The 22,529-nt window shown below is 42.8% G+C and overlaps 1 long non-coding RNA gene across 17 annotated transcripts in view; it reads right to left on the bottom strand.

Moving 5' to 3' along the window:
- Positions 1–19,967: 19,967 nt before the first annotated feature.
- The window catches only part of LOC126650715 (uncharacterized), a 45,087-nt gene continuing 42,525 nt past the window's right edge, over positions 19,968–22,529 (bottom strand). For all 17 annotated transcript variants that reach the window (XR_007631473.1, XR_007631477.1, XR_007631472.1 and 14 more), the window contains one exon: positions 19,968–21,207. This is a non-coding gene — a long non-coding RNA (uncharacterized LOC126650715). The remainder of the gene's footprint in view (positions 21,208–22,529) is intronic.

The raw sequence follows: 22,529 nt of genomic DNA, 5'->3' as shown, positions 1-22,529 counted from the left end.
GCTCTAGTAGATCTGACTTCAGAGTGTACTTTTAGGCTCCTGAGCAACTGCAGATGCAGGCAGATGGCCCATAACTATTCCACAAACTTACTCATATGAATTGTTACTAATAGAGTCATGGAAGCAATATTACACACCCTGTTCCCAGTCATGCTGGGCTCAGTGACCTTTCATGCTGCAATCTAACAAGTCAGATTCAGCATCTTCAATTAGGCCAGAAGACAAGTAGGGAAAAGAAAGCAGGAGTGATACCATTGGTAGTATGGATTGCAGTTCACTCTGGAAGTTTGGGCAATCCTGCTGATACAGACAAGTTTCTTGCAGAAAAACTCATGGGTTTCCATTGTACCAATATGCAGAAAGATAGACTCATCCTGTTTGTGATACCCAGCTCCAGCAAAAGCAGAGGTACATCACCCTATTTGCAATAGGGCACTTCAAAAGCAGAACACACTAAAACCTTGTTGAAAAGATGCTTTAACCACTTCACATATTTCAAAACTACAAAGGCAGTTTATCTGCACTTAAAAACAGAGATAGGGAGGGGTGCAAGCACAAACCTGAAGACAGAAAGCTTTGAAAATCCTGGTAACCCCAGGACAGCTGCTCCACAGGCACCCTAAGGCTGAGAAGCACTCCCACCTGAGCCCAGTGCCTGGTCACCCCAGCCTTTCCTCCCCTCATGGACCATAAAGGGCCAGCCCCGACAAAGGGAGCTCTTGGGAGTGTTTAACAGGATTACATACACGAGGTAACAGAGCAGCAGCTCTGTGTTGTAAGGAGACAGGCACTCCACCGGCTCCAAGGCACACTGCTCTCCAGTGAGCTGCAAGTTTCGCAGTGACAGTTTGTCCACTAAGGGTTGCCCATGCTCCAAATTTGACCATCAGCTGCCTAAGCTCCACGCAGGCAACTTATGCCTATTCTCTAGAAGCAGACCAACTGGGACCTGCTCTTTCACTGTCAGAAAGAGAAAGGGAGGGATCTACATGGAGAGCCCAAAGTATACCTATCCCTAGTTCCTCTATTGCCTGCATCTTCTCCTTTCTAAGAGGGATTAAGTCTGGAAAAAGCTTGATTATTTGGAACAGTGCTGTGATCCTACACTTTGCCTTTTGGCAGTTGGGTGGAACCAGACTGGGTGCACAGCAGTGCAGGGTGAGCCATGCACACATGACCGAGATAGGAAGAGACATTAATGAAACCTTCAGGGTTTTCTCAGACCATCCTGTCATTTGGAATAAGAATCACAGAGGAAACAACTCCTCCTTACCTGAGCTGGGCATTGAAAATAGTCAGGCTCCAACCTTCAGTGAGCACACACTTGCTCAAGCACAAGTTAGTAGTACAGAAGTGGGCTATGTGGCTTTTATATTAGCACCTGGTTTCAACTAGAAAACAGACAATCAAGAAGAGACAGTCATATTTTACAGTGACCAAGATAGAGTTTCAACTGAGAGGCATCAAAGACAACTTTTTCATGGCAGAAAGTTTGTTCTCCAAAGCAACATCTGTTGCCAATTACAAAAGCCACACGAATATTCTGAGCCTTTACTACAACATACTCATAATACAGAGCTAAAGGTTACTCTCAGGTCTCAGCTACAACTTGTTATTGCCCCCCATCATTTTTCTCAAAATGCTTTGATGTTTCACTGTTTCCTTGGTGCTGATTATGACTACCTATCCACTGTAGAGCCTCAAGTCTGTGATGGGAGGTTAGTTAGCTAGGAGGAGAAGATAATTTGCACATGAGCTCAGTACCCCCACATCTGAGCAGGCATGCAGAATTAGGCAATAGGTTGTCCACTGGCAGTAAAGACAGCAAACGTGCTTATTGCAGAAGCAGGTGACCAGAGAGTGATAGTCTGCCCCTTTCCTCAAGTTCACAGCTCCTCCCAGCTCCAAAGGGCTCACCCATCAAGACTTTACCACTTGCTCCCTCTACACATTTTTCCCAATGAGGGAGAAGCAAGAAGACAGAGGGGCTGCCCATTTGGTATTTTTGCTGCTTCCGTGGTGCAGTGATATCCCAAACAATACCAACCAAGCTCTACCAGATTTTTGGAAGTCTTAATGCAAGAGACCTTGCAACACCCCCATGCGGTTAAAAAAAGGATATTGGCTCATGCCACCCACCACTGAAACAGACACCCCTAGGCTGGGATGAAGCAGCTGTATGACACCATGCAGCAACACTTCACAGCATTTTAGGGTAGAAAGCAATTAACCTTTGGCTGAATCCCCTTAGCTCCAAGCTACAAAAAGAGTGTTTGTTCTGTTTTCTTCTCTACCCCCCACCTCCCCCAAGTCTGCACAGCTCTGGTGTTCTCATTAGCTCACTGCCCAGGCTGCTCTCTGGACCCTGAAATGGAGAACAACAGTTGTCATCAAATTAATGGGCTGTTTATCCAAATATTAATTTTGTTTTTTCTTGCTTCTGCTCCAGGGTAGTGGCAGCTGATTCCAATAAAATTTGGGTGAGGCTGTAGTGCATTGTCTCTGTTCGGACAGTAAATACACTAGAGCTTACACCTAGTTGAGATCTCAGATGTACTTTAAAACAAGTTCAGAGACTTTGGGCAAGATCCTCCTTACAGGTCTAAAGAGAGTAACTGCTCTAGCTGAGGGAAGACATCTTTCCGCCCTCTACTGTTTCTTTCTAGGTCTGATTGAAATTTACCACTACTTTCTATGCTTACACAGAACCTTCATCTTCATGTCCTGCCCTAAAACAGAGTTTCCCAGGATCCAAGTCTGCCAGTGACATCATGAAAGCTTAGAAATCCCAGCAAAGTCAGATGTCCCTTAGATTTTTAACTCCTAAACTAAAATCCTGTATAGCACAGGCAAAGAGTGAAAAATTTTAAAAGTTTGAAGGCAGGTAAATGAAGACTTGGGAATAAAATCTGTGTCTGATCCTTCAAGTGGGATTCCTCCACTTCACCCCAAACACAGATTTCCAACTTCATCTGCCTCATAGGCAGAGAATGTGTTCATCTCAAAGGCTACCATCAATTTAAGACAGGTCTGGTGAGTCCTGTTCTTGCAGGACCCTTATTTCCATCGTCTAGGCTCACTCTAGTCAACTCCCACTCCAGAGTAGCATGCATATGCACCTTTGTGCATTCAGCACAGCCCTCTGCTTCTGCTGAAGCAAAAATCAGCTGTGGGTTGTCTCAAAAAATGTATCAAACTCTCCATAGGTGCATGCCAGCTCTGCATTTAAGTCAGAGTAGTTCCCAATCACATCAAGGAGATGCATTAAATGACCTTAGGGGTCACATTACATAGAGAAAAACAGTACATTAGCAACTTTATCTTTCCAGGTGCTGCTTATCAGCTTCATCCCAATAATCTTTTGACCTCTTCCATAAAAAAAGTATGTTCCTAAACAGACAAAGTTTGTAACTGCACCACTTCAACAGTTAAAGAGCCTACTCTGACACCTTCATTTTGGTGCATGCTTCTAACATGAAGCTTTCCCAGAGATGCTCAGCTCTGAGCCATCAGAAATGGGAAGCCAGAGCAGAGGCTGTGGTCACCTGCAGGAGCTCTGGGCAAGCACAGACAAACCAGCAACAGCCTGTAAACAGCAGGAGGAGTGTGCAAAGTCAGCCTGAACTGGGGGCAACACACTTGGTGCTCTGGAAAGCACCACTGAGAGGGGTCTTTCCAGCAAACTTCAGGCACCACTAAGACCAGCTTGGTCATAGGACTTGCAAGTGCACACCTCCTCTAAATTGGTGGAAGGAACAAGCCCACTATAATTCCTCAGCCCCAAGCCAAAATCTATTCTGCTACCTTTTGTTTCCATCACCTGAATGACATGAAACCTGTCACCAAACCTTCCCAGACAAGGAGTGAGACAGATTTGAGACATACAAAGATACCTGGTTTTAACTCACTCTTGTTTTGGCTTCAGGTGGTTACTCATGTGAACCTGTCAGTCCCAAAATCCAGTCACAGGCAGAGGGGGTCTCTGGGCCATGCTGTGCCTAGCCACTGCACCCCTCTTGGACTACAGAACACCATGGGCTACACCTGCACCACAGCAGGTTTGGTGCCCAGCCAGGGCAGCAGCAGCAGGAGCACCACTGAATTGCCAGCAGTAGATACCACCTTTCCTTGGGGCTATAACAGTAGATTTGAGAGTAACCTGACACCTTCCCACTCCTATTGTGGGTCTGGTGTCGTATTCAAATATGAGTGTTACATTAATCTTTTCCAGTGCCTCAAGTCCCTTTTGCTTTGGTTATCTACAGAAAAGGCTGCTGTAGGAACTCCTTCTGCAGGCAAAGAAGAAGTAAGAAAACAAAATGCGGAGTCAAAGCAAAGCAAAGTGCTTTCCCTCAAGTCAGCCTCACTAGAGTGATGCAGGCAGGAAAAGAGAGCCTGCATTAGCAGATACCCAGCTAGTGGGCTTAAAGGGGAAGGAATCCATAAAACCTTCAGGCATTCCAGCAGGCTGGGTACCCGGGATCACTTTCACAGTTTAGGAAACAGTTTCATCTCAACCCCCACAAACTGACCTTGGCAGAACATCGAAAGTTTGCACATAACAGCCATGTCTTTGCTATGAGTAATCCAGTTCTCTAAGCTAATGCTCCATTTTGTTGGTGGAACAAAATATCTCATTATCATGTGAATGAGACATGAAAGGAAAAAAGACCTAAATCACATTAAAATGATATTTATGATAATTTCCTAAATCCATTTAACAAGGTCCTTCTACTCATGGAATTTCCCTGGTTTTATGCATCTTCGTGTCTTTCCCACACAATTTTCAGTTTTACACATATTGCATTTTTTCCAATACACCAGAATCAAAGCACACGTGCTCAGGCTGAAACACCAAGGTGTTCTGGGCATTAAATGCGGGAGTATCTTCTTCAGAAATAACCCAGTGTTAATCTTCTGATTACACACTGCTCAGTGAAAGAAGAGAAGGTTACTGACTACATTTACAGATAACATACATAGCCTTACAGTAATATCTGCCTTTTGCTTTTCCATTTGTCAAGCTTATTGCACAGGCTCAGAGCTAATCCCATTGATTAGTAGCTCAGGTTAGAGACCCACTGTGCACCTGAACATGACAGGACACTATTGCCTGCTGCTGGCCAGCAAGGGAAGGAACAGCAAACCGGGACAGCCAGAAGCAGGAAAGTATTGCTTTCACATCTGCTGTCTTACCCGCTCAGCTAGGCCGAAAAATGAGAGTACTGCATGTAGAGGTTTGTAGCTAAAATGCATTTCTGTTTCTCATCCATTTTGTATTCCAACTTAACTAGTTACAGCAACTCTTCAGATAGCTTAAGCTTACCCAGAGTTCAGCATGCAAAGAGAAGATTCATGAGTCTCATCTGTGTCCTATAAATGCTCCAAGATGGTACATCAATGCTCTGCAAGGCTTACTTTAATCTCTTAGACAAGAAAGCAGCTTCAGCAAGTAATCTATGCCAATTACATGAAAATTAGGTCAGGTACCTTACCTATATTAGTCACCTTGTAATAATTTCAGAAGTACTCTGAGATACAGCAGTTTCTGGAAATGAGACCTAATGAATTTGGCCAAATAAGCTGTAACTTGGGGGGTGGGAGCAGGGAGAAATATTTCAAAGCCAGTGAGGAATTTAAGTCCAGTGGAAGAGAGATGCCTGCTTTTCTAATGAGACAAGGTGCCCATTTCTAGCTCAGCTGGGCCAGGTAACGTGAACTGTTATAATGTGCTAATATTTAAAAGTCTGAATCTAGAGCCAGTGACAAGCTGGCTTGCCACAGCAAGATGTTGAAGGAACCAAAACCATGAAGGACAGATTTAAGCTGTGGTATGTCTTTGAAGTTCTTGAGCCATTTGGCATTAGAAGGATCTACAGACAACAGAAGAAATAATGCATTAAGGAGTGTGTGACAGCCAAGTTCATATAGCTCCTGGCTTTGCAGGTTCTCACAGAATTAAGCACATTCACATGTGTTAAAGGGTATGTGTATAAATAGACCATACCTTGGGCTGCATTAATACCAATCTGATTTGTACTGGTAATATTTGGGCAACCTTTTCCCTCTGCGTCTTCCATACAGACACTGTAGTATACTGAGCTATATTAAGTAGCTCATGGGTAAATGCTTCCAACATAGCTGAAGCTTTGCTTGCCAAAACCTCATCCACTGTGCTATGAATTCAAAACTGCAGGACCACCTTGCAAGAGGTGAGCGCTCTGCCTGACAAGGAGTTTGGGAGCAACGGACACAAAGACAGGAGCTGATGTGATGATGAGGAAGCTAAAGGTGACTGATGTTTTCCCAGCATCTGAAACATATCAGATAAGGACAAGGTCACCAGTCCTAAGGCAGTGGACACAGCCTAAAACCACAGCCCTGTTTATGTCTGACCGATGCAGACAGAGGAGCAGGTCGTGCTCAGAGTGCTGAGCAGATGAACACAGCACTCTTGCCACCATCTGAGGGTCTGCAGCTTTTAGGTTGACATCATGGAACTGCAGCTTTTCAGTATGGAAACAGGATGATTCCCTGTGGTTACTTATACCTCCATGGTCCAAGTCAACACAAGGAAAAGCAAAAGGAAAAACATCTTCTATTCTAGTCGGTCCTGTCCAAAAAGTGAGTGTAGGCATGGATATATTGCTGAAAGCCAGGGGCTGAAGAGCAGCCCATCAGAACTTCCAGCACAACAACTAGAATAACCAGCACAGAGTGAAGATGAGCCACTCCACAGGAAGGGATGTAGAGGCAATAAACTCCTTTGGAGCAGAAAGAAAAGGCACAGCTCTGAGGTGTCTGCACACAGGTTCTCCAGAGACCATTCCCAAAACAGTGCAGCAGACACTATGCACTACCTTTGGTCCCTGTACACACAACACACACACACACACAGGAGCTTTGAAGCAGCATTCTGCAAGATGGAGGTGAAAGTTTATTCCCAGCTCCCATGCTTATGCTCACAGCTCTTTCCAGCCAGTGACACCCACTTTGACAGTCACACATGCAGCACACAGGCTTCCTCAGCTCTCCCTTCCCACGGAGACACAGGCTTTTTGCTGTTGCAAAGAGGAAGAGGGAAGTAAATTCAGAAGAAATGCACTCAGCCCAGTGTTATCCGGCAATGCTGAGTGAGAGAACAGGTATTAAGCAGCAAGTGCAAACCCACTGTGCAGCAACTAACTGACAAGCTCCTGGAAGCTCTATAAAGTGCCCTTTCATTCTTGCCTGCCCTCAGATGGGCAGGTGCAGGCAGTAAGGCAGGAGTGTAGAAAGAAACCCTTAGCCCTCCAGACAGTATAGTCTCCAAAGCCGATATTATGGTCAAACAGCACAATCCATAAGCCAGCCCTTCCCTGTCTGTCATCGTTCTTGCCTTATTGTCCTGGGCTTTGCTTTGTGCTCTGGGAGCAGGCATGCTCCAGTTCTCAGCCACATGCCAGCAAACGTGCTGGCGTGCTGCCCACCCTAAGTACCGTGTAGGCAGGATGGCGCCTCCGATATTTAAAACAATATTCAACGTTTTACATCATTGTGGGCCTGTAGATTATTTTCTAAATCCATGAAGCAACAGTGGATCAGCATGTGGTGTGTTAATGCTGCACAAGGAAATAATGCATGAGGGGAAGAGATTAGTGGGGAGCACTTGAAATTACAGTTGGCATTAGCTATAGGATAACGCGTAACTTGGGATGACCTACTGTTCCCAGTGCATCTAAGGGTGGACTCCAAGAAAGGCACACATGGAATAAAGCCCTAGCAGCAGACAGTTTCACTTTTCAAGTTCTACCAACACAAACCTGTGAAGAAAAGCTTCTTTAGGAACTGCTTAGGGACTGGAAACGCTAAATATCAGTAGGAACATTGTTTTCAGAAAAGAGAACACAGGTCTAAAGTAAAAACCTCAAATACAAGCCTCCTTCTCATGTACAAGGAAAAAATCAACATGATAGGCATGGAATGACACACTCTGGTTGATGACATATACCACAGACCTCAAGATTATACTTACAAAGCACCAATGGATCATTCTTTCTGCTGCTAGTGTTAAAAGTCACCTTAAGGACCCAAGCAAACACCATAGCATTGAACTGTTTAAGATAGTGGTAGAAAATGCAAGAGTTCAAGAATGGTACCATAAAGAAAATATTTGACATTTGTCAATAGGAGAAAGTTGGCTCAAACCATGTGAGGATATCTTAACACTGTCTTACCAGCTATATTTGTTTGTTCAGTGATCAACTTGGTTATGAAATTAATTTTGCAGGATCAGTAATAAGTCCTTTACGGTTACCTTATATTTGTCACTCATGAGGAGACAGCAAGGAGTTCATTTCCAGAACAGAAGCCTGACAATATAAAAAGAATTTGTCCAAGATGAATGGTGAAGTCTACTGACGTCAAAGTCAGGAGACACTTAAAGCTCAAATATTGCAGTTCAAAAAGCCACCCATACATTTGCATACTAACTCCTTAGTAGGTACTTAGAGCTGAGACTAAAACACAAAGATGAGGAGCTGACAAAAAGAGGAGTTAGCCACTTTGGCACATAAGCAACCACCTCCAAAATCCAAATGTCTTGGTCCCATTCAGACTGTAATACAAGTACAAGCTGTTCTTGTCATGGTGACTATCCCTCTGCTTTTAAGTAGAGTTGCTTCAACAAGATGCTGCAGGTTTAGTGCTGGCTATCAGGTTGCAGTCATTGACCAGAAGTGACTGAGCACGCCATGGACATGAAGATTCAGCAGAGGGAACACTGACAGCAGAGCAGCTGATCTTCATTTTGGTACCAAAAACCTTTAGGACCAGTCTTCAAAGAAAGTGTATGCAAACTCAAATGAAATTTAATTCAACTTAAGTACTTAATTACTTAATTACTAATTTAATTTACTCAGCATTTAATTACTTATCTGATCTGACCCTAAACTCAAGTAGTGTTGAGCACGGTTTAACTAGGAGAGTCTTCCCTGCATATCTGGGGATGTCCATCCTGCCTCAACCCCACTCCTCCTCCTCAGTGTAAGAAAACAGAAATATTTTTAAGTTACATGTACAGATACTGTTCACTATGGCCATTCTTGCTGGCTTTTCCACTTCATATCCTTCATTCAGTGGTCAGAACTATTTTCCGATACAGAAACTTGAATTCAGACCCTCCTTCTGCTCTGCCAGGCTCATAGGAGAGAGGAGAGCATCAACATCTTTGTGACTTTATTGCTAACCCTACTGGCCATATGTAAAGAGGTAGAGATGCCCACACTCCCTCCCACAGGTATCTTGGAGCGCTACATGACTTCTGAATTCTACCCTGTTAATTAAAACAACAACAACAACAAACACAAACAAACAAAAACAACCAAAACCAAACACACGAAAACCAAACAACCAAAAGCAAACAAACAAAGAAGATTTGAAGACCCCAGATTTCTTCTTGTTATTTGGGGGTGGAGGGGGAAGTTTAAAAATACCTCAAATTGAAGTAGTGTCTTGTTCTTGGAACACAATAATGCTTTCTTCATTCTCTAAAAAGTTTGTCTGACCCCAAATAAATTTTCCTTGCCTGTACAACCATCAAACTGAAGAAAAATAACCAATTATTCGCACAGCTCAGGTTTTCAGCAGGAGTCTGCTGAGAGGAAGCTTCCCCACATATACTTCTCAAAACTGTTCCTCTTCAAAGAGTATTACAGTCGCCTTCTCTGCTTATTTACAGTACTGCAGTAAAACACATTTATGATGTTACCTGTATCCTAGTAAGTGTCATCACCTCACATGTAGTGCAACTGTTATTCTTTTTACACTGAACTATTCTATTTTACTAAATGATATTTTCCCATTATTTCTCTTTGGGACTCCCAGCAGTTGCTGGATACAAAAATGAACCTAAAACAACTGTGCTCCAGAGACATTCGCCTCCCCTACGACTCCAAGATTATTTCCTCTAAAATCTGATAGGGAGATGTGAAATTCTTTGTAGTATGATCCATTTCAACTGTGTTCCAGCAAGGTAGGTAATCCTACACGGTCCCAGTTTTATAAGAATCCAGGCAATTTGAATTAATAGCATAGAAGTATAGCACTTGCCATAAACATGGAACAGTTGCTTTATTGCACTTGTCAAATGCATTCCTCTCTTTGGTCACAGTTATGGTCAAAGAATTTAACAAAAAATTAACAAGCCATTCACAATAAAAAGGAACTCAAAAAAAGTCAAAGCTGGAGAAAGCATCACATACCCTACATATTTGAACTCTTACTGTTTTTCCAGCCTGATTCTCACTCTTAGTTCCAGAAGTTTCTTATAAACACCGTCCCTTGTTCAATACAAATTCGAGTGGAAAGAACACCAGAGAGGTGTCAGCTCTGAGAAAAGTGAGCGGATGCTGCACACAGGATAAAGATCTGCCCTATTTGCAAAACAGAAACAGTAGCTATGCACAGAATGGCTGACAGCATTGCCCAGGTCATTAACACAGATGGCCCATCCTGTGCACAGCCATCTGCCCTCAGCTTAGCTCTACATCCCAGGTATCCGAGGGGAGCCCGCAGGCCTCCGTGCCCACACACAGCATGGCTGGAACACACAAATCCTGCAGCACTGCTGGCCTCACACTCTCACCCTGCTGCCAAGCCCTCAAACCCTGACCCCCAAGCAAATACTTTAAAGTCTAAAAACTTCTTTTTTATAGCAGCAAAGAACAACAGATCACAGAAAGAAATCTCTAACATGATATTTAGAAAGCAAACTCCTTTATTTTTAAAGGGCAACAACCGATCTGAAAAATTCATGTCTGCTATAGTAGAGGCAAATAGCTTGAGAGACCCACTATAAAACAAACAATTTGCCATTTTGATGTGGCACGGTGGCGGTAGAAAGCATAATTTCATCTGCTTTTACTGCGCTGACCTCTGAACCTTTGCATTATAATTTGAGAAGCAGCTGTGTATTTAGAGTTACAACACCCTGCTCCGTTCCTGCCTGCCAGGCATGGCGAGTGTCACTCTTGGTGATTAGCACAGCCACCGAGGAGGCTGCCACAGGGGAAGACCCAGTGCCCCCTGCCCGAGACAGGTGCACACCCCTGTCACATCCCAAACATGTGTCCTTTAGGCTCGTTACCGCTGCTGTCATCAAAGCAGACTATCATTGGCAAGTGCAACATCACACAAGAGGCTCCCAGTAGTTTGAATTTAAAATCTTAGTGGTGCTCCTCAAAGGCTTGTTTTCTTCCAGAGTTATAGCAGGAGGAGTTTAAAGATAAGGGAGTGGGGCCAGAGGAAAAAGGTGATGAAGGAATCTATTTTTGTTCTCAAACAGAAAAATAAAATATTCTCTTAAACAAAACTAATTTGAGGTTGGCAAATAGGGTTTCTTTTCAAGTCTGCCACAGGCCTAGTCAAGAACTATACTTTGTATGCAAAGTCATAATATAGCAACATCTCATGAAGTTTTTAACTGAAAATGAAAAGTTTAAGAACGTAAATATCCAATATTTGCCAGTCATGGATGTATTTCAGTACTCTTGCAGACCCAGGGGTCCACAAGAAGATCCTGAACACTGCAGTTACTTGAGAAAGGGGACCTCCATCACATTAGCATTTTGGCCCTGATCCAAGAAAGCACTTAAGCACGTGCTTAACTTTAAGCACATGAGTGCTCCCACCCACATAAAAGGACCACTTATTCACTGAAAATTAAGCATCTGCAGAAATACTTTACTGTATCAGCTTCTTTGCTGAGTATCTTACAGGATTACACCCTATCAGGTGTCCCTCTGGAAAAAAAAAAAAAAAAAAGAAAAAAATACCAACAAAAAACACACCAAAAAAACACCAGAAGTTGACTTCAGGAAGGACTGCCGTTTGCCAAGGGCTGCCTAAGCACATGTGGCACTGGGCTATGGAGGTCCATGTCCTCCCTGGCTCTTGGAACAGCTGCACAGCAGCGAGGAGCCTCTCCTGAGGGCAGTGCATGTTCAGAGCTGCTGCCTCAGCCCTTGCCTTCTGGTTCTAAAAAAAGCCATGTAGAGGCTATCCCCTCTGACCAAAAGTCTCCCTGCTTCACTCAAGGCTGGGATGTAAAAGCACAGACCTGCCACAAGGCACTCCACTGCCTAGGCAGGCTAAGAGTTGCTACCAGTTAACATCAGCAAGGTGTTAGGATGGAAATAGCAATCTGTGACAGACCAGTTGTTTTGGATCAGGCCCTAAAGACCTTAAGCTATATACAGAAGAAGGTGGTGAGGGGATAAGAGCAGCACAGGAACTAATGTATACAGGCAGAGGGCAAGACAGTAAAATGCTAAGCAGGCAGTGGAAAAAATATTGTGTCCTGTCTCAGAAATGCATTTTTGGAAGGTCATTACAATCACAAATGCTAACTATGGTTCATGCTCCCACCACAGAGTAATACTGATCCATCATCATCAGTTACATTTAGAAAACAGAAATTACTCCCTTAAGAAAACTCTATGCCCAAGCACTCTCAAGCCCTTCTGGGATGAAGCTACTTATGCCTCCCTCTTGCATGCTGGATCTCCCTCCCTGGGAAAGAAACTTGGGTGCTGAAGACCCAACCCCAGTAGGAGCAATTGGGGAACTGCAGGCCCAGTTTTGTGTTTCACAAAAACCGTTTGCCTTAACACTACAACTTAAGGTTATCATGACTGTTACAGAGTGTAGAATTGAACCTACCCTGAAGTCAGAGCATAAGCAGTAGTCAGCCCACTTTAATGAAAAGCAAATGTTTCTAATTCCGCACCAAGTTGTACAACGGGCTTCCCCTGAGCAGAGAATTTGAGTCATTTGTACTGCAGTCACAGGCTGGCCACCCACCACGCAGGTTTCCTACCTGCTGCTCCACACCAAGGCACACCCTGCTGCAGGACACCAGCACAGGCACCTGTCAGCCCCGTGATTTGTGACCCATCTGACAAGGGCGGCTGCAGCCACTGTTTACAGCCCGGTGTCACTTTTGGCTGTGTGTGTTCCAGCTGCTGTTGTTGGGAGCATTTTCCTTACTGATTCAGATCAAAGGCTGCACCGACACAAACACATGAGTTTTACAAGTCAGTCAGCTGTGCATTATAACGAAGGTGTGCCTGGGATGCTCCTTAACATTTCTCTTACCATGCCCAAAATTGGCATCAGCTTGTGTGAGGATTAAGATCAGGTAGACAGGAACTATCAGCTGCAATGTTGGTACCAGATGACGAGGTGACTTTAAACAAGACTTAGTAAGTGGTTTTGAATGCACATACAAGACCGAGCCACAGTTCTTACTCAGCTTTCTATAGTGGGACAAATGCAAACCAGATTTTTTTTTACTACTTAATCACATACACAGACTACTGTGTATCTGATGCATGAATCATGACCAGGCTGAAATGAACACAACAGAAGTCAAAGTATCCTCCATCATTATTTTCTTGTGGCTCCTGGCTTCCAAGTTCTGTGGGAAATAAGACAACCATTTCCACATTTAAATGACTATTTAAATTTGAAAGAAATGTATGCTAGGCTTAGCTATTTTCTTTCCGTATGTGTCTGGTAGGTATATTTATCATTGTGAGATTTTTCTCCTCCTCTTCCCCCCACTTAACAGCTCTTGACTTGTGTGGCCCCTCTATAACAGCATATTGTTTGTGCTTTTTGCAAGACCCTACTTTAAAGTATGACATGTTTATGTAAGAGGCATTGATGGCTAACACAGGCTTCAGCTCAGTAGGGCATTTGGGATGGTGTCAGCGAGGAATGCTCTCCCCTGATTTATGAGCATGTTATAGTTATTCAGGTGGAGTGGCAGGACCTGGCAGTAAGCACCATCATACAGATCAAATGTGTTTTAAGTTCATAGATCAGGCTGAAGCGCTGCCAATCGCCACAGGGTTGTGGCAGTGGAAACTAAGCCCTCTGTTTTTAAAAAGAAAGCAGTCTCTGAAGACAAGGAGCTGTGCTCCTCCTTAACCTTACTAACCAAAATCTTGCGCCGTTCTTACGAACCGTGTTCTGCATTTTGATGATGGCATATGTGAAGATTCAGAGACAGATGCTTAGGTTAGCCTGCAAGTCTGACTTACTACACCATTCTTTTTGTCTGATTCACTTGGCTGTTTCCAGATACTTCTTTAACTACTTGAAAAAAGCTCTTCAACTCTTTCCCTTTTAATCTGTTTTATTTAGAAAAGGTATAAGTTGAAGTTCTTTTGAGGCATGTGACTGAAGTGCTCATGTTTCTAAACCCACTCCCTCTACACTGTGCCACCCTGCAAAAAACAAGCTTTGGAGCACCATCTGCTTTCCCAGCAGCCAAACCCCATCCCCAGTGTTTGCCTGCATCCTTTCTACACAAAATATTTATTTAATATCTTCAGCTCTACGAAATTAGTTCCCCTCATTTCCTTCAGTGTGAATAGCTTTGCAGTTTGCACCCTTAATTAAGAGGTGTTCAACTTCATTTTTCCCTTGTGCTATTACACCTTCCTCTGATATTATCAAGCTGGCAACACAACTCTGTAAACTTGTTCTCATATGAAAGCTTAAACTGGATTAATAAATCTCCCATGAAGTAACAGGAGTGAAAGTCCTTCCATTTTGTAAGGAAGAGGGGAAGAAAAGCAGGAAAACAAGTTCTCCTCAGCATTTCTCATACTACATCAATTTGACAGACTGAGAGAGTTGGGGCTGTTCAGCCTGGAGAAGCGTAGACTCCAAGGATACTTTACAGTAACTTTCAGTACCTAAACAAGTCTTACAAAAGAGCTGGAGAGGCACTTTCACAAGGGCATGTAGTGACAGGACCAGAAGGAATGGCTTTAAACTGAAAAAGGGAAGGTTTAGATTAGATATTATGAAGAAATTCTTCACTGTGAGGGTGGTGAGGCACCGGAACAGCTTGTCCTCAGAAGCTGTGCATGCACCACCCCTTGAAGCATTAAGGTCAGGTTGGATATGGCTCTGAGCAACCTTGGTCTAATGGAAGTTGTCCCTGCCCATGGCAGGGGTGTTACAATGAGATGATCTTTAAGGTCCCTTCCAACTCACGCCATTCTGTGATACTAAAACTCCTGGAGTTGCTAAAGTGAAGCCATTTAGGATACTAATTTTTTTCTAGGAGAAAGGTACGTTATAAAGACTTTACCCCTAAAAGTCAGTTTAATGCTTATGTGAGCTTTTTGCTGTTGCTTTCCCAATGCTAGTGAAGGTAACTTTGCACACATTACTTCAAGTTAGGGAGTTACTTGTCTCTGAGCATCCAAGTGATATAACACATCACAAGGTTGTCTTTGATATTTTTGTTGTCTTGACCAATTTAAAAGTCCTATTCTCTTTCAGCAAAGGAGGAGAGCACACACACACACACACACACACACACACATTGGGGTTGATAAACAGGCTCAGAATTCAGCTCAAAAAAACCCCAAAGACCCAGCCAGAAATAGCTTCATGTACAGTTCTGTAGACAGCAGTCATACACACTGATAACTAGCCCATGGCTTCAACCATTCCACCCAGGTTTCCAGACAAACAGTTCATGTTTACACAAACACAGGATGATTAACTTCCAGACAGACATTAGTCTGGCAACAGAGGGAAATACCAACATAGCCAAAACCTGACAGGAGTGAACTATTTTAAACACTCATAATGCGAGACCCAGGAGAAGACCCAAATCTCAGTGCATTGGAACATACCCGACTGCTTTTCTTTCTGCAAGATCTTCATCTGTTATAGATCAGATTTTGGAAATTACTTTTAACTTCCTTTTCACCAGCTACAAATCCAGAACAATAAATCAAGCTTCAAGAGTCAGTTACGCACATTATAAGCAAAATAAAAGGTAGCAGAATCTGTTACCATATTTCCTGACACTCAAAGAACCTCAAAACCACAACCCTCCAAAATAACTGAGCCATACAGTGATTCTGTCCTTCAGAAATTACCTTGTACTCATTACTTATTACTTTAAGATGAAAACACCTTTTAGAGGCTCATTGCTTGTCTGTGAAAAACTCAGCATCAGTGGAGATCACCTCAACTAGCACACCTTCTATGAACTTCAGCCTCCCCTGCTGCACTTACCCAAACCCTGCTGTGCCTCTCCCCCACTGCTGTTTACCTTGGCTGCAGCAAACCTGCCCAAGTGTCCTCATCCAGCTTGCCCAGGGCTGCACTCAGGTGCAGTGCTCTCATACTGCAAAAAACACAACTTACAGCGCAGCTGTCTCACATCTTTGCAAAGAGCACTCAGCCAAATTTCTGTCCCCTCATCTCTCCATTCTCTTTTACAATTACAGTCCCAGACTTACAACTGACTGAGATGTGAAACACCGAGTTAGGGACTACCTGGTTTCCAGGTGGAGAAGGTTCAGGTGAACCTAATCTGAAAGAGGAGAATAAAGGAGTCATTTGCAGCTGGGTTAATTTTAAGTAACAACCCCTACTATGGAACAGGACTGGACTAATTGACTGTTTCTGCTGCCTTTGCTCAGTGCACAATGACCATAGACAATGGAAAAGCCAACAACAGCTTGCAGGATTTGAGGTTTTGTTTAGTCTGCCTAGGACTCTGCACATTAGCTCAGAAAATACAAATCTACATAAAGTTGCTCCTCATTTTTTGAGGCAGTAAGCTCAGAAGTAATAATTTACCAGTTTTGCTACTACTGTTCTCTGGCATTGCTATTTTTTGTGCCAGTACTCTCTCTGGTACAACAGTTATTTGAATTAGGAACAACTAATGGTTATTTAAATATAAATAACAACAGTTATTTGACTAGGAAACAGTAAATGTGCAAAATACAAGTTTGACAATGACCCCAAAATATTCTACTGAGAATGAGAGATTAACTCTTAAAGGCAAATGTTCCTCTTTCTCCCTACCCCCAAAAGAAAAATGCCAAGAGAGGCAAAGCCTAGAAATATATTGGGTTGCAGGGGCTATCCTGCACTGACTGTGCTGGAATGAGTGGAGGCTTCCCTAGATTGCTTCTGCTTTTGTTTGACTTGCCAAGATTTGAAATGCAAATGAAAAGTCAAGCTTGAGTCCCTACAATTGAAATCTTCTAAACATTATTCACCAACAGAATGAAAGAGTAATCAAAGATTAGAAAGTAATGAGTAAGAGTCTATTTTCTCAAAGAAACTCAGAATTCCAGTGTTACTTTCATTCTGAGTTTCTTCAAAATAGTCACATTTGGTTAAACATTTTTTTCCTTGCAATTTTTTTGTAATAATTATAGAAGTCTGAGCTACTGGAAAGAACGACATGAACTCTTTTAGTTAGTTACCATTAAAGAGAATCCTTAAAATCACACAAACCATTTAACTGCAGTTTTAACTGGAAAATTAATATGGATGATGCTTGTCGGCTTAAAAACTGAAAGTACTGTTAACTACATGTATTTACATTATTGGCATTGCAATTGTTGTTCCATGCCAGTTCCATGCCCAAAACTACTCTGTGCCAAGTCAACTGCTTACAAAGTAAGGTCTACTAGAAAATTCTCCATTCACATGGAACTCAAGGCTCTATAAATTACACTGGAAAAAAATGCCCTGTGCAAATAGTTCCATTTATCTTTTTAATTGAGAACTATTAGTGCAGTAATAGTTAGTCGATCAAACGTACAAATTCTGAGCATCTCCAAGGACAGAGAAGCCGCCTCCTCTCTAGGTCCCTGTTCCAAAGCCTAGCATATTCTTTAGGAATATTTTTCCTAGCACTTCCTTTGAATTGCCCTTGCTTCAACTTGGGCCTCTTGCCCATCATGATGTCCAAGAAAAATGTGACTCTACCTTCCACACGCTTTCCAAGCAGATGGCTGTGGACAGAGAGAGCACCCTTCCAGGCTGAGTAAGCCCACTTCTTTACTGGTATATCACAGACTACAGCCCCTCACCTTGGTGGCCCATTCCAGTATGACAACGGCTTTGTTGTACAAGGGAGACCAAAACTGGCTACGATGCTTCCAACGTCATCCCTCAGGATGCTGTGCAGAGGGGAACAACTGCACCCTGTGACCTGCTATTCCTGCTAGGCATGCTCAGAATGTTGCACTGAAGGGAACTGACGGGGAGCTATTTGCATGGGCAATTCTATTTGTAAAAGTGACCTGAGGAGATAGAGCCTGTACAAATCATTGTGTTTGAATATTAGGCTACCTGGAGAGTACGTGTACAATATTACATGGATGTTTTCATTTATTTCTAATAATTAATGAGTATGCAAAATTAACGTGGGGTTTTTTAATGAAATTGTGTCCCCAAAGCTGAGGTTCATGGAACTGAGCATTCATCTTCCCTTTTAGAAGACATAAGTAGTGACATACTACTTTTTCCTCACCATGAAAGAGAATATGACACATACCTGCTGTCCGTGTGGCACATCAGACAGCAAAATTACCATTACCAAAATGTCCTTGGGCCATCAGGCATTTCTTGGCTAAACATTCTCAGTGTATTATTCGGGTTACATTACACAAGCATTTCCAAAGATCTAGAAGGTGAATGATTTGGAGAGGCCTGGTAAGCCGGTTCCTCCCGCAGGATTTACAACTCATCTCCACATGTTCCACTCACTTTCACCAGTGGGTGATTGTGTGGTACATGGCCAGGGCATGTAAGCCTGTCTGGCAATCCCATTTTGGGTCCAGGCTCTGGGAAAGGAAAGCAAAGTTTCCTTTTTTGATCTACTGAAATGCTTTTAGCTGCTTTCAGATTTGTCATAACAACAATACACTTAAGGAATAATCTAATACAGGCTTAAACCTCCATTCGGTACAGGCTGCTAAAAATGCCTTTCTCAATTTGATATGCTACACTGATGTATTGCACTTTTCTGTATCTGTTTCATTCCCTTATGATGTATGAAATTCAAAGGTATTACGCAAAGTAACAGCTAGCCCCAAGTGAGGCAGCTAAACCCACAAACCTGGATGTACAATGAATATGATGTAGTCAAAGCTAATTAATTGTTCCATATCCATCATCATTCCATTACAAAGTTCCTTTCCCTTCCTCTCAGGGGCTTTTCTCCTCTCTATACCATTTCTGACTTCTTTCCACTGATGAACAAAGCTCGAATGCTCTCTTACACAAACCTAGGCTTCTTCCCCAGGTCTGCTGGCATCATTTCCATGCATGTTTGTCTCAATTTCTTGCTGTTTTCTTCCAAAGGATATTTATCTTGAGTTTAGTCCTGAAGATCTGAATTGAACCAAAGTTCTCGTTACCTCCTGGGCGCAGCTCTGTAGATGTCTGCTGCTCCTGCTTCACTTTCCGAGTCCTATTCTGAAGTCAGCATAGACAGGAGCGGGAGCTGCAACTACCTTCTCTCAGTACCTCCTCTCCTCCTGTTTCAGTGGAGGGAGCAAACTTGAACCTTGCTCAGGCCCCTCTGCTTTCTGAGCAGAGGCCCAGGCACACCCTCAGAGGCATCACACTAACTGGCAGCTGGCACTGTCTGTCTCCCAGCAGCAGGGCATTAATAACCATTAACAAAATGCTATACAGTTCCAACATGATATCAGTGGTATTAACCTCTGTCATTCCTGTATCAGCACTCATAAATGACTGTTTTTCTTTTTTTTTTTTCCTTCAAAACTTATCTTTTAAATACCCCATAGCGTTAAAACCAACAGTGATTACTCAAAATAGCTCTTATTTTCCAATTTTGAAAATGAATTCTCAGTAATCAGTAGTGACTATGTCGAGCAACAGCTGAATTTCTCTCATCCATGTTTTTTACCAAGCTTTACAATAAATAAACCAAAGCCTTTATACCCGATTTTACCACCTATTAGAGGGAATAGGTGCAAGAGGTTTGGGAGTTTTGTGGAACAGACAGTTTATGAACAGATTACTCTGAACTGGTGTATTACAGCAAATCTGCTATTGCTTTCAGAAGCATGAAATAAAAGTATCTTTTCTCAATTCAAACCAGTAACCAGGCCAGGAGGAAGTCTTTTTAAATGGTATATTCATAAAAGCATCTTACAACCTTACAGTATGCATTGTTTCTCAGTTTAAAACAAAATTAAAAAATAAAATGCCAACACTATGAACAGAGGAGATAAAGCCTGTAGGAAGAGAGAGTTGGTATCATTTTTTACAGTAATAAATACAACTGGATACAATTTTCCATATAGTCAACCACATCTAAATTCCTAGATCACTAACCAAAACACACCTGCTGAATTTCCCCGTGATGATTCAGGATCAATATGCCTTAAGATGATTTGAAGCACTGATAGATCATTAAGATTGTCCTTTTCTTTTTACAGATTAAGAAGGACATATTTCCATTGCTTATATAAATTGCTATTTACTGGAATACTCCAAGATATGAGAATGCCTAATACCAGCTTAGTTTAAGTGACCTTACATCCCCCTGTCGTCCAAAAATGATTTAAGATGTCCACTTTATCACAGTGAAATCTCTGGTTCTAGCAAATAGGATGGGGCCACCAGATAAATGTTCACATGGCAGAACTAGTCCTGCCCATCTCTGTATCTACACTCATGCCTAACAGCTATTAATAGGCACAATGAGTGGATGTGCAAGACCAGAGTGGGAATGCTTTGTACTCCCATGCACTAAATCAGCCACACGATGCAGCTGTTTCTCCAGCTTGGGTTTGATTTTTATTTTTTTCTTTCTTTTGGTAGGTTTTGGTTTTGTTGGTTTTAGGTTGGTTTCTGGTTTGTGGTTTTGGTTGTTTTGGTGGTTTTTTTGTTTCTAAAAAAATAAAAAAGCTTTACCTCTCAGAAAACCTTGAGAAGTTCATGTGATGCAGACTTTCAATAGAAAATTGAAAGAGCATATAGGATATTTGCCACTTTTGGTTCCTCTAGGTAGAGCAGCTGGTCCCAGTGGAATAAAGGCAAGGATGAAGCTGTCTTCTCTATAAATGACACAGCAACAAGGGATACTGCCACCAAAAGCAAAGTCTGCTCTGTAGCAGCCCAGTACAAACCACCACAAGGAGCGTTTCAGGGTGAGTGAGCTGAGAGCACAGCACAGGCACTGCAGTCATGTGGAAGCAGATGACAGGAGTGAAAGGATGAACGTTTGCAGTTCTCCAGCCCAGCTGCAGACCTCCTGAGAAAGTGTATGCTTCAGGTTACCTCAGGTCTTAGAGACACCCTCTATCAGGCAGTGAACCAACCAGCAGCACCTCTGAGAGAGGCAAATCCGCATCCCTGTGGAAATGGCAGAAGACTGATTAATTTAATCCCACGCCCTTCCTAAGAAAAGATAGTAAGAGATAGTGAGGAGCAAAATTTGTACAAATGTACCAGTGTCTTCTTCCTTCTCTGGCAGAGAAAAGGAGGAGCAGATTCCATATGTCCACCCCTCTCCTGATCACAGCAGTTAGTAGAAGAGGGGAAAAGGAGTTTTCTGCAAAGCCTGTGACTTTGAGGCAGCAGAAGGGCAAGAGTTCAGTTTTACGACTCTTGGCCCCAACACAATTTACCATTTACAAACTAATCCTCCTCCGTTCGAGAGCACAAGGCCTGCTAAAGCTCTCGTGTCCACTTCTCTGATTCTCCATTGTCCACAGTGACAGGGAGAAGCTGAAGACCTAATCGGTGTGTAATTCAATCGCTGTCCAGGCTGTGTCACAGCACAATGCTGTGCTTGTAGTGCCATGGGGTAAGTCAGCCAGCTACTGTTATCCACCACAGCAGGTGTGAAGAATGTCACTCGGTCTGACTGTGTGTTGCCCCTCTGTCCAGGTCCGTTTCTAATGCTACGTGCACTCACCACTTAAAGACTGGTTTTCCCTCTGGCAGCAAGCTAACTGTCAGCTCCATGGTAAAAGGGTTTTTGACACTGAACTGGGAATCCCTGCACAGCATAATATGGGCCTCATACAAAGTAAGCCCCTCTGCTTTCCAGATACTCAAAACATAGAAGCTCGCTAACAGGATATTTATTTCCTTAGTCTTAATCTAGCAATTAGAGAATTATAACTTAATACAAACTGCTTCACTCTGTTGTTCCTAACCAGACACGACACTGGACATTGCTACACCGCTCTTTGGACTGGTTTAAATCCTAAAGCTCCTTGGTACCTAATTACATTTTAATCAGCAAGGGACAGATGCTTCAAAAAATTCTTAGTCACATGTAGGTGGTTAAAGATACCTGGAAAACCAAATTAAATGTGCTGCCACACTAAAATACAGATCTTGGGCCACTCTGAGAATGGCATTTGTTTTGGTTTTTTAGCAAAAATTTACTACTCCCCAAAGAATAAAAAGTTGCATTTTCATTATTCTTGAGTCATACCAAAGTGCAAGGAGGCTGAGGAAGAGAAGCACAGAGGAAGGAGGCCGGGCAACACCTGCCACTTCATCACCAGTGAAGCAGCAGTGGGTGTGGGCATGAGCACACACTACCAGGCAGATAAGCAGGCAGCAGGGAACTATTGCTGATACACCCACAGCAGCACCAGAGAACTGTAATCTACTCAAAGTAGCAAACACGTAGGGACAGTAACAAGGAGCATGTCAGGGGA

This window comes from Myiozetetes cayanensis, unplaced genomic scaffold (assembly GCF_022539395.1).
Source record: "Myiozetetes cayanensis isolate MyiCay16 unplaced genomic scaffold, myiCay2020 scf6-25, whole genome shotgun sequence".
Lineage (NCBI taxonomy): Eukaryota > Metazoa > Chordata > Aves > Passeriformes > Tyrannidae > Myiozetetes > Myiozetetes cayanensis.
The sequence above is the reverse complement of the archived record's forward strand: the minus strand, read 5'-3'. Positions and strand labels throughout refer to the sequence as shown.